The following is a 13,812-nucleotide window of genomic DNA, read 5'->3' on the forward strand; positions in this document are numbered from 1 at the left end:
CCCTAATGGAATTGGTGGGGAACGGTGATGGAATGACGCACTTTTATCTATACGAATTTTGTGTTCATATCCTCTAAAATAGCCTATATCCTCTGGGCTGTATGAAAACACATCCCTGTATTTATACAATAAATTGGTTACAGCTATTCGCTGGTATTCTGGTAAATCTGGATTTATGTCAAAAAGGTTAATGTTAAAAGATTTAGCAGTTTGCCTTAATCTTTCCTTTATCTCTTCTTGAGTACGAAATTGATGCGCTTTCTTTTCGTCTTCTTCTATTGTAAATGAAAATTCTTCCACGCCCTCCTCTGTATATGCCACTGGTGTACCTTTATTTAATGTTATTATTCGTGACGTGGGATTGGAAATGAGTAATGTAAGGTCGTTACTCGGTACTCTCATGGTCATTGCCTGTAAGCCGTATCGGTCTAATAATGATTGCAATGGAGTAATGTAAAATGCAGCATCATGAATTGTTTCTCTTTGAATCGATACAGGAAAGAAGAAATGTGATTTCGCTGGTATCGTAACTTTACTTGCTGTGATGACGTTTGCATTCCTTTGCAAGTGCAATGAGTGCATAGTGTCTCGTGACATTTCTTCCGATTCTTGCTTTTCCATTGGAAACGTAGGTTTCCTAGGTTTTCTGTATAATGATATTGATTTATTCTCCAAGTCAATTTGAGAAAAAAGCCTTGTGAGAATATCATTTCCAAAAATTGGATTGAAGTCAGCATCTATGATGCGGAAGTAATGTGAAAGAGTGGTGTTGCCAATTTTAAATTTAATTAAAGCTATTTCTTTTAAAGTTAGAACTTTGTTGGCAATGCCCTTGATACGAGTTTGAAATGGTATTAGCGTACATTATGGGGGTACGTCCCGTCTTGACCATAGACTAAGACTAGAACCAGTGTCTATTATAGCTGGTAGACTGTTTGTATTCACATGAATATTGAGTAACAGTTTATTATTTTCTATTCCCAATCTAACATGTTCACGATGTTCATTATTGGTCGTCTGGGTGAAAAAATTGGCGTCCGTGTCCTTAAGAGTTTCCGCTGTTGCCTGCTCTTCTTGATTGCCATCACACTTAAATTGTGGTGGTATCTGTGTGGCCCGCGCCGACTTTTCGGAAATGGCCCGCGAGGCTTGACTTTGGCCTGCGAGCCCATCTAGGCGTTTCCCTGGTTGGAATTTTTTGGATTATTCCAACAGGTAGATGCTCCGTGGTTCTTCTTGTAACAAATTGAGCAGACTGATATTTTGTCGCCCTTTACAAAATTATTCCTTTTTCTACCACCGTTGTTTCCTTTATTGCTATTCTTCGCATCCGCTTTTCGACCGTTGTTACGCCTATAATTAGACTTCATGGCATTCTGTGCTACCATTAACGATAACTCGGCCATTTGATTTGCTAATTTGGTAAGGTCCGTGTGAGGAGGTTGTGAGGGCGGGTTTTGACTTTGGTGGGGGTGCGGATTCGAAACTTCAGGTGCAGAGGAAGTTGACTGAGGAGGGAAGATATTCTGCGATGGAGGTGCAGAAGGTAACGATTGCGAATAACTAGGAGCAGGTTGGGTGTGATGCACAGTAGAAGTTGGCTGTTGTGCATAGGTTGGCATGTATGAATTAGAATTTGTTTGGCTATAATGGTCGTACAAAGGGAGTGGTGAGGGGCGGTTAGGTTGGCCGATTAAAGAATGAATTGCCTGTGACAATTCTACATAATTCCTCTTTTGCATGAGATCTTGAGCTTTTTCCAGTTCGTGGAGTCGTTCCTGCAGCCGCTGGATTGTTGGAAAGGATTCCAACGCTATCTTTTGCAGCAAATTTCGTTGTAGTCCTAACGAAAGAAAATGAATTTTCTGTTCCTCTGAAGCCTCTGGCATCAGCTGTCTGATAGCCCTCAATTTCCTTAAGAAATATGAATCGACTGATTCATTTTCGTTTTGTTGAATTTGAAAAATTTCTAATTCCGCCTTATATGCTGGTATATTTGGGCGGGACAGAGAAACTAATTTGGTTTTCAGCTGTTCGTAATTTAGTGTGTCGAATTGATTCAGATTTTGCAATTGTAAGACAAAGTCAAGAGCTACGTCCTGTAGATACATAGGAAGAATTTCTTTCTTCTTTTCGGGGGTCCAAGCCTGAAGTAAAGCCAAATGATCAAACAGCATGAAAAATCGATCGGGATCGTCAGTACTGTGACCAGAATATCTAGTTAAGTGAGGAATATTAAGAGGTATGCGGGAGCCTGATTCTGCCATATTGTTATCGCCTTCTTTATATGTATTTTTCCCAGATCTAGTTGTCGGCATAAATATCTGCCAGCCTGTAACGAATCAATCTACCGTTAAGAGTAATGAGAGTATTTATGAGAATAAGGATACTATCTTTTATATGATCCTGCTTTTAGTAACACTTACACTGTATTGTAAAAAAATTTCTAAGTCCGTGTTTTCGTTAATAAAAAGAGCGCCCCTTAGGAAAGTCCTTTTAGTGTCTGCAAATAGACGCCGACGCATCTACCATGTAAAGATTTCTCGGGTAGAGCAAATGAAATGTACACGGGATTTGGACTTTTCCCTTCACCCTTTTATTACAAAAGTTTTATGTACACAAATAATAAGAAATTCCACTAATATCAGGTAAGATTAGATGGGAGCCCGGTGACCAAGCGTCGTGGGCTTTGAGGTGAGGTACTCTCGGTGACCAAGCGTCGTGAGAGGGGTGTAGATTAGGTATCTCTCTCTCGGTGACCGTGCGTCGTGAGAAAGAGGAAAGGAACCCGGTGACCAAGCGTCGTGGGTATAAGGATAGGTACCTCTCGGTGACCAAGCGTCGTGAGAGGGGTTTTAGGTGTTGTGACCAATCCGTGAAGATTGATGTTGGTCGAGGTGTGCAGGTCCTTTTTATTCTGTCTTGTCGGCTTCCATCGTGGGTACTCGTCCTTCCGACTGATGGCGATGGTGATCGACTCCTCTTCGGGAACGTCGTCTGTTTGTTTGTGTTTATTATCAACACATGTAGTTCACACGTGGTTATTGCCTGGTACGGCAACGTGGGGATCCTTACAATATACTCTTCTACTTGTTCGCTCAGTCGTTTCAAAGGGACTCTTAGTAATATACGTGTTAATAAACAATTCATCCACAGCTCACGATGTGGGTATTTTAACTACGCGAAAAAATGAATCAGTATATGTAGGTGAAGATTAGAAAGTCTCTATGAATCCATAAACAAAAACTGTAAGTTTTGCTAAATTTAGCTCCACCTCAGAGTTTTAGGGGCTTCGGTGGTTCTGTGGTAGAGCTATTACCCCTGCTGCGTGGGATCCCAGTTTCGATCACAGCTCGTATCGACTGGGGTTTGTAGGGCACAAACACCGTATGCGTTTTTTTTTTTTTCGGATTCGTCCACTTCATTTCACGATTTAATTCATTATCATTACGGTTGCTTTAACCTTGGTACATAATTTAGTGCAACAAAGCTATAAGTAGATTACATTGTACTAGCGACTTGTTGTGTTACTTCATATCCATCGACACACAAGGAGAGGAAGTGTGGCGATTTAGGAAACGTATCGTTTCGTTTGTTAAAGGCCAACAACTGGTTTATCGCGTTTCGTTTCTACCTTGTATGTAGCTATTCTAAGAGTAATAATCTTTTGCATAATGTGGATCTACAAAATTTAACCAATACATGTTAGTCTTCCATTGCTCTGTAAAATGAAGTCGTCCATGAATTTCACCTGCAAGCTTCTAAACCAGCAAAGTATACCTCAGTTAAAGAAAACCTGCGACACTATTTCCTTCGTGAAGAAATTGGGGATTAAAGATATTCTGCTATTCATTCCAGTTGCTGTCGTTCCAGATTTTAAAAGCGGAATCACAACAGAAGTTATACACCATTAAAAACAGTTGGAAAACACTCATATTTCCGTTAATTACTTTTTAATTCAATCTAAACTAAAGATTAATAGATCATAATTGCTCTAAACTTCAAGCGGCACAACTTATACACACATTCTTTTAACATTTACACTTTTATTCTCTGCTTATTCAACATTAATAAGCTGTCTATTGAGGAAGTTTGTAGCTTAGATTTTAAATGTTGGACATGAGGTTTTTTTTTTTCTTTTTTCTTTTTTTAATGTGTAAGCTGTAAAGGCAGTGCAAAATTACACTTCGTCAAAAGATTCATAGAAACGCTAATATCATTTCATTGTGCTAAATTCTTTTAGTTTTTACTTATTTATTTTAACAATAATATATTTTACTGTATCTTTATACTTACATTGGTCTTGCTAGATTAGGCAACATCAGTATTCATATATCTAGTTTCATGGGTTTGGATGTTATTTATTGAATGGACTTCTTCGGAACTTAACGTAGTTCGAATTTCGATGGCAAGTAAGTTTCCACTTCTATGACAGAAGTAGAAATAATATTGCATTTAAGTGACTAATCTCAACTTCCGGCTCATTAAATGTGTGCGCTAGCTTCTTTCATGTCATTATAGGAGCTTGTATCATCGGAATATAGTTAGGAGATTATTGTTTTCAATGATATCGTTCGTAAATGCTAGCTATGAAACTGTATTTGTAAAACAATGGAACACTTATCTGAAACGAAATATCCACGTCCGAAAATCAGCTGAGAAAGAAGTAGTCGCTTCCAGTTATTTTCAAAAATTTGCGTTGTGCAAACGTTTATTTGGTAACACTTAATACCATTCCATCACGGAGACTTCGCATATGTATCTACTTAAACATCATCTCCTACACCCTTGCAACTCTTGTGTAGTATTTACGAACATAAATGTGTGTATTTTCTATTTTGTTTTTATTTATTTCTTATTTAAAATGGCGGAGTTAAGCCATAACCTTTTCTTCCACTCAACCATTTACATTTTTTCTTTTACAATCGGATCTCGCAATAGTTTTTTTTTTTTTTTTTTTTTTTTTGCAAGAATTAAAAGGATATACACACTTAGGCACGTTAAAGAGTTACAGACATACAGAACAATACAAAGGAAATAAAACATGAAAAGTGAAAATGAAACTTATTATATATAAAATAAACACTAAAATAAACAAACGACAATGCTGAAGACATGTTAAACTATACAAGGAGAGAGAAACAAAGAAATCAATCTTGATTATATATAACATATAAAATACATTCCTTTGATTGACTATGTATAAAATGATGCACATACTTAAATAATTGTGTATAATATATACGTACATACACATGTATCAGAAAGGAATAGAAAAGAAAATAAGAAAAAATAGAAAGAGAGAGAAAAAAGAAAAACGAACGACTGCATGGTAACGCAAGGAATAGTTTCGTGTGTAACGATTCTTAGTTTTTTTTTTTTTTTTTTTTTTTTAACTGAATACCTTCATTATAAAGATATTCTTTAAGCCGACGTTTAAAAGTCAACACTCAATCAGAGTTTCAGATACTTTCAGGGGTGTAATTCCAAGCTTTGGTGGCAAATAGTGTGAAAGATTTGGAAAAGAAATTAGATTTGTGCGTTTGAACGGCGAGTGTTGTATTTCCTTTAGAATGGGTATTTAGCGGGTGAGTATCGCCGAGAAATTTAAATTTAGAGGATAGATAAGTAGGTTTTTACAATTAATTATTTTATATAAAAGTGTTAGAGAATGAATGCGGCGGCGGGTGCTTAGATCGCACTATCCTAGTTGCTGATAACAATGGGAGACATAGTCGAAGCGCTTTTTATTAAATATGAAGCGAACGCAGGCATTCTGAATGCGCTGTAAACATTTTGCCAGATCTTCGGTTAAGTCAACATATGGTGCATCACAATAATCTGAAATGAAATGAAATGAAATTCTTGAGTTTTATGTCCCACGGTTATGCCGGTTAGGCTAAAGGAGACGGTGATGATGAGTAATGAATGAAATAGTGGAATGAAGAAAGTGGGAGGAAACGGGAGAACCCCGAGAAAACCACAGTGTTTGTCCACCACAAAGTTCACTTGGCGAGAGCAGGGTTTGAACCCGAGACCCCTAGCACCAGAGGTGAACGCTCTACCACTGAGCCACCGCGGCCCCCACAATAATCTGAATGAGAGATTACCAATGATTGAACCAGGGACGCTTTAATGGATTCCGGAAGGAAGTTTTTTAAACGCTGAAAAGAATGAAGGGAGCTGTATGCTTTCTTGCATACTCTATTAATATGGTCTGTCCAATTTAAGAATTTATCGGTCTGGAGTCCTACGCTATTGACGCTATCGCTTACAGGAATTGCTACATTTTTACAAGAACAATCGGTAGGCTTGTAATATTGATTGTGGAGAGTAGTTTACGAGAACCAAGCATGATAAATATTGATTTGGTTGGGTTTACTTGCAATCCATTGTTAATGTTTCATGTGCAGATACTTTCGATGTCACTGTTTAAGTGATCAATCGCGGTGGTTAAATTTAGAGAATTAATGGTTAAATAGCATTGTATGTCATCTGCTATAAGTGATATTTGCAGTGGGTGATGTGTTCAGGTAAATCGTTGATGTATAAGGAAAACAGAAGAGGTCCTACCTGGCACGGATACTTGACCTACATTTGTTACTTTACAAGTATCAGAGACTATTATGTGGTCAATTAAAGATTCGTGCGTCTCAGTTCTGTGAGTAGGTTGTAACGTACAAAAAGAAAGATTGAGAATTAATATAGCTTTTATATCGAAACACCTCGGATTTAGACGTCAAAAGATCATAGTTCATGTTCCCCATAATTATGATGTTACTCTACTGGGGATAACTTGGGAGATTGCTTCTTCAAAATTTTCAAAGTTTGTATTAGGTGGGCGATAAACGGAGATTAATAGAATATGTTCATTTTGTATATTCAGATCGAGCATGTGGTATTCTGCAGAAGCGGAATATAAACTGGAGGATTGATCTAATATTTTCACTTTAACGTCTTCTCTAACATATACCAAGACGTCCCCCAGTCCATTTTTTTTACTTATGTATTCCATTTTCCTGTTCATTCATTGTCGTCCATTCGTCCATTTTTCCTGTTACTTTGATTCACTGAATGTGCAGATTTTTTCTGTTAATTAGTACTGAGAGGGTAATTTTATTTATTTATTGTTACATATCAAATACACATGTGAAGCATGCTGTTTTCGGTGTCCTGCACAACAGTATTCGTACATAAGTAATGAAACCGGAATAAGTCCTTGAAATGTTCTCTTATACATGCAAGGATTACTTACATTACCGAAGAATCTGTCTTGTAAATTTCAGCCACAAACGAATGACAAAATGCTTTACTCTTGTTTCAGTATTCTTGTGTGTTATTATATAATGTACATATATAGAAATGGTCTTCATGCATATTAGATTCAGTTCCGTGGGGAATGATTGATTAGTTGGTTAGACTGTAATCTTCTAGCACCAAACAGAAATTTATTAATGTTGGAGGCCTTTACATTATTTGACAGAAGAATTTAATATACGTAAGTAAATTTGACTTTCTTTTTAAGATAAACGTGTAAAATAGTTTAATTTCACCCTATGTTAGTTCGTGCGGGTCAAATGTTCCTTACTTACAATTATACGCATTAGGAAAACGTAACCAGAACAATGTATTTTTTTTTTTTCTCTTTTTAAATCATTTGCTGCTTTAAATTTTGAAGTACAAAAATGGGTAGTTGCTCTCTCAGTTGGCATGGCGACTAGCGCTTGAACTTACGTTTTTATATAAGGTTTGTTCATGTGTGAAAGGCGAGAAATTCGATTTAAGTACAGAAGAGTTTCTTTAGAGGGGAGGGCTTTGGATTAAGATTATAATTTCATAATAGATACATATGCAATTTTAAATACCTCTTGAAGGAATTTTCACTTCTTTTCTTGTATAGGAAGAAGGCAATTATTATATACTGTTTTCATTTTTTTGTAGTGATTTTTCTTTAACTCTAGACTAGGGCATAAATTTTCAAGTCTGAATCAATGGTTGTTCATCAGTTTTTCAAAGGCAAACAAAGTAGAAATAAATGCCCTTCTCAACTAAAATATCCGGGCGAAAAAATGTAGATACATATACATATAGATAAGTATATGTATCTATATTTTTTTCGATTTCGTCATGTATAGAAAGAGACAGCTTTTTAAGAATGTCTTCAGAAAGAGCAAATTTGAAATACTATTTAAAAAAAAATAATCAAAGTAGTATTGTTATCGTTTGTTACCTACTTACCAGTATAACTGACATTTTAAGGAAGATTGCTTTTAAAGAAATGTTAGCAATCTTGAAGTAGATTGAAATGCAAGAAGCCACTGAAATAAAAAGAATTTAATGTAACTCTTACCTGAATGGTTTTTCAGTTCCATAGAGTCTTGGTCAATATAATTTAAGCACTTAGTTGAGCTTGTTATCAGAGTAAAGGCAGAAAGATTTTTAAAAATGACAAAAGTCAATAGCTACATTAGAGACCAATACGGGGACGCTTATACTTTTAAAATTCAAGTTTATTGTTTATAATAAATTAAGGAAGTATACATACATTTAACACTATACTAACCTTAAATATTCCAACAATGAATACTACTCTTTAATTTCTCGTCAATATTTCAACCCTAAATCTTGAACACCGTTCTTCAGGATGTTTTGAACTAAATTCTGAGATGTTGGCTATTCACATTTTATATGAGCACTTTAGTGGTATTCATCAATTTTGAAATTACTCTATCACAGTTCTCGAAACAGTAACAAGACTATGGCTATTTAATATCTATATTTCCTATATATTATATATGACCCTGAAGTGCATTTTATAAACTAATATAAAATAAAAACTTTATATTTCAGGTTAACAATAATCCAGCTTCATAGACAGGCAGTGCTGACATAATTCTGTAAACAGTTCGATGATTTTTCATGTATTTTTTTCACTTATTTTCACGCATTAAATAAATGTGATAAAAATCCCTTTTGTATAAGTTTTTTTTATATATTAAAAAAGTTCAATTAAGTTATTATCTATTTATAAATTTCTGTACTTACTTTCCTAATCCTACATACATTACAAAATATGATGCCGTATGCAAAAGCCTTATAGTTGAATTTATTTATTTATTTTTAATAATGTCGCCTGCCTTTTATCTATATTTCCTTTTTCTGTATTGAGATCAAAATTTTTATTTCTAATATAATAGACCTCAAGTACATTTCTTTTTATTTATGGTAAAGATATCTATTATAATACGGAATACGGATCTCAATATGAAAAAAGAAAATATAGATAAAAGATAGGATGACATTATTAACGAAAATTTAAATATTCGAACAATGAAGAGTAATTTTACATACTGGATCATATTTTGTAATGCATATAAGATTGATAAAAATAAATACATAAATTTGTACTTGGATACTAACTTCATTGATATTTTTTATAAATGACTTACACACAGGAGCAATTTTATCATACTTAGAACAACAAAACAATTTATATAATATTTGTACATAAAAGAGACAGGAAAAAATAGAATAATCGTCAAAGCAGTTACAAAATTGTTACGGCAGCATAGTCTTCTAAGATAATGTCCCATTTAAACACACACAAATTTCTGATGCTGAAGGATGGATAAGAATAACGCGTGCCAGCGACCTTCTTGACAGGTTCATGAAGCTGGGTATCGTTAATCTGAAATATAAAATTTTCATTTTACATTTGCTTACAAATTGCACTTTAGGTAATATATATATATATATATATATATATATATATATATATATATATATATATATAAAGGAAATAGATATATTAAATTGCCATAGAATCTTATTACTGCTTCAAGAACCATGATAGAGTGATTTCAAATATAATGAATACCACAGAAGTGCTATATAAAAAGTACTTATATCGTCAGAATTTAGCTTAAAATACTTCTTAATGTATTATCATTATGCTTTTAATGCTATTAATTTGACCATTAACTTGCTTTTATAGAAATAGTCGATTTTACAAGTAGCTAACCTAGTAAATAATAGTAACATAGTGAGGGTTGCTGTTGCATATTGGTCTATACATCCGCCAACTGCACCAAAATGAACCCTGGTCCTGGATCAGATCCCACGTATTAAGTCCCTTCCTTCAGAACCTTGGAAATGTTTGTAATTGCTTGTAACAGAAAAAAGCAATAGAAGTAAGAATTTCATCTCTTTATGTATTTAGAAAGTAAACATCGGGTTGCGTAGCGGTCCAATCGTGCATCTTTTCACCCTTTATGTATTATTGAATTCGCACCTATAGAGAAAAAGAAATCGGTTGTTTACACCATTTATCAATATATTAATATTGATAAATCAGTTAGTTTCTTTTTTAAAAAATTCCTTTTTTTTTCCAAGTATATAATGATAAATTTTCTAAATTTTTTTCTTTAACTCTACATAGTACAATGAGTTTTACTGTGCAACATACACACTTGTCTATCTGTATATTCATTTTTCTGGTGCCTTTCGTCGTGTGTGGAAAACGCCAAATTTAATCAATATTTTCCTCAGAGAGGTGAAGTTTGTAATAAGATTTTAATTTCAAAATACGTTATCCTCATCGTTCCTTAGAATACGATGATATTTTGTCAGGATGTCTTTTCCGAATTGAAGAGCAATATGTTAGATATCTTCTTAATAAGAATTATATCTTTTTTCTAACAAGTCGTCTTCAATGGAAAGCTCTTAGAACGATCACCCACTGTACGGTATATATTTATAATCTGTCCAACCATCGGCCACACAATACTTTTTTCACTACTAGAAACATGATAAAATAAAAGAGGTCTGACCAAACGACTGCGCTTGAAAAGAATAACTTAAATAGTTTGGGTTTGACGTTTCGTAGGCAAAATAATAACTTCGTTACCAAATTGTGTTTATTATTACATTCAAAAGAAATCGGCACACTCTAATAAGATAAAATCCAAAGTGTGAATAATCTTTCTCTTAAGAGCATGTGGGTTAGTCTCGTCAACTGAAATCAACAGTCAGCTGATTCATATCTCACTAGGAGAGACTAATAGACAATCGGAATTAATTGTTAATCTAAGAAAGACCGGTTACTTGTTAGATACCTTGGAAAAATCAAGCAAATAAGTCTTCGTAATTTCTAATGCAACTTAGAATAATATCGCTTGTATATCTATTTATAAATGGATTTCCTTTGCATTCCGAGGATATTTGATGTTTATGTCCAATAAGTGTACCGAAAACTATGAATTCACTGTCATTTTTATATCCGCTTTAAGTATTAATATGACATTAATAGGTTATACACATTATTTCGTATATTTGGTGAATTTTGGAGTATATGAGGCGAAATGTAAATGCAACGATGAATACATAATGTCAAAAAGGAATTTAACCAGATTGACTTAACATGAAGTTCAACCGCAATAATATTGTAAAACATTTTTAAGTTACACTAAACCTACATAACTTAAGCCTAGGAATAAGTGTTATGAGTGAAAAACACACTATATTTTGTTTCTTATTCCATTTTTAAGCATTTTTTTTTTTTTTGTGGTGGTGGGGAAAGTACGGCGGCACTTACCTTAGGGATGGCCTTTTTCGAAAAATCTGTTTTTCGATTTTCGGAAATTTCATTTTTCGTTTTTTCGTTTTTCGCTTTTTCGAAAAATTATTCGTTTTTCGTTTTTTCGAAAAATTTTTCGTTTTTCGTTTTTCGAAAAAATTTTCGTTTTTCGTTTTCCGAAAAATTTTTCGTTTTTCGAAAAATTTTTCGTTTTTCGTTTTTCGAAAAATTTTTCGTTTTTCGTTTTTCGAAAAATTTTCCGTTTTTCATTTTTCGAAAAATTTTTCGTTTTTCGAAAAAATTTTCGTTTTTCGAATAAAATTTCGTTTTTCGTTTTTAGTTTTCGAAAAAGTATTTTTCGAAAAAATGTGGCATCCCTAATCTCAAGATTAAAGAGATTCGCAGTCACGTCCGGATGTGTCCAACACTGGCACTAGTACCCGTAGAGTATATTTCTGATGGTTTGTTGATCAACATGGAGGCTGTCCGATTAGACGAAGAGTCGAAGTCTTCAATGATTAGGAGCAATGGCTGGAAAATCGAAATTTTTCTCCGGAAAGTTGGAATTGTAGCAGTCACAGGAATCGAACAAATAAAGCAGTAGAAGACTGACACAAATGCTTAAACAAAATATTATCCAGAACCCCTGCACATTTCCAGTCTTGTGAAGACTATTGAGGGAAGATTCTATATGTAATCATGTTTTCAGAAGAATGGAAATGCTAAGCATTACTCAAAAGAACGGAAAAGCCATGTATATGAAAGTTGACGATAGGATACAGTCAATACTTCATAATTTGAGAGAACATGTTGACCTGAGAAAATGTCTCAGTCGCTTGAGCTTTGTATGTACATAACCTTGAACAATTTCCTATGGGGGCGCGGTGGCTCAGTGGTAGAGCGTTCACCTCCGGTGCTTGGAATCCCTGGTTCGATCCCAGCTCGCACCGTGTGGACCTTGTGGTGGACAAACACCGTGCTCGTGGGTTTTCTCGGGGTTCTCCCGTTTCCTCATTTCATAGCGTTGCACCATTTCATCCATTATTTTGCTCATCAGCATCTCCCTTAGTTACGCAGCCCCATTCGAGGTCCCTCGTGACTATATGTTTAGCATATGCGTTTTCGGTTCGGGAGACCGGGTTCGATTCCAGCCTGGAGCTTAAGTGGTTTGTATCTCATGTTATGCTGAGTTCACGTCTCTATAGCTGAGTAGGACGCTAAACTAAAACCAATATCCTCATCATCATCGGAACACATTTGCAAGGTGTTGAGCTTAAAATAAAAACTAGATTGCGAATCTTCTATTTATATGTTTTCTTTTCACTTGAAAAATATTTTGAGTCTCTTTAAAAGAAGAAAACACAACAATCATTTGAGATTTTACATTTAAAGAAAGAAAAAAATGATTAATTAGGCTTATATTATATGGAACTTCTCCACTTTATAGTATAAAAATTTGAGATGGGCCATTTATCTTGATACGCCCATGTAATTTTGAAACTAATTGACAAAAATGGCTGGAATTTTGTAAGATGCAAATAACGACAAGGGAACTCTGTCTAATAAACTCTGCAGTACCAACAAATTAATAGTGTTGCCAACATAATATAAAGTTATATTTTTAACGCCACTATGCCATGTTATTACATATCTCAAATCTAAATATTAAACGAAACCTTACAACACAAATTTGTTATTCAGTGTTGCAAATTAAGGACGCTGCAATATGACAAGCATCTAAACTTTAGAAACCTGATAATAGTATTAATAAAAGCAGAGGCGGATTCAGGACGAATTCAACGGTGAGGAAAGAAGGTAGTGAAAGATTCTGTTTTCTCTCTCACCGACTTTTGCAGCACTGGTGATTGTGAAACTCAGGGAGGTGAATAACCTTTCCCCCTGGATCTGTCTATGAATAGAAGTGAGACGGACAGTGAAATGCAAACCCGAAATACCTTAGTGTCGAATACTATGACCATGGCTTATTTCGAATGAATACAAGAAATTAAAAATTAGACTTTTTTCGAAAAATTTCTTACATAAACAGAACGTCTAATCACGTAGGTGATTCTCAAAAGACGTAAACTTCTCGGAGCCGTTACAGCAATTTGATATCTCAAATCGTTCAGGAGATATGAAAAACGTGAATACTGATAGTGATACTCCTAAAAATGACGTATTTGGGGATTGTTCGTAATGTATCTTGATTCTCTTTGCTTTTATAACATTACAGAAAC

General features: G+C 34.5%; 1 protein-coding gene across 1 annotated transcript in view; it reads right to left on the reverse strand.

Annotated features, from left to right (window-relative positions):
* Positions 1–7,308: 7,308 nt before the first annotated feature.
* Positions 7,309–13,812, reverse strand: part of LOC145661147 (ARL14 effector protein-like) — a 103,560-nt gene continuing 97,056 nt past the window's right edge. The window contains exon 4 of the transcript XR_014126886.1: positions 7,309–9,688. The gene's annotated coding sequence lies outside the window, so the exon portion shown is untranslated. The remainder of the gene's footprint in view (positions 9,689–13,812) is intronic.

Source organism: Thermobia domestica, chromosome 1 (assembly GCF_964235325.1).
Source record: "Thermobia domestica chromosome 1, izTheDome1.hap1.1, whole genome shotgun sequence".
NCBI lineage: Eukaryota > Metazoa > Arthropoda > Insecta > Zygentoma > Lepismatidae > Thermobia > Thermobia domestica.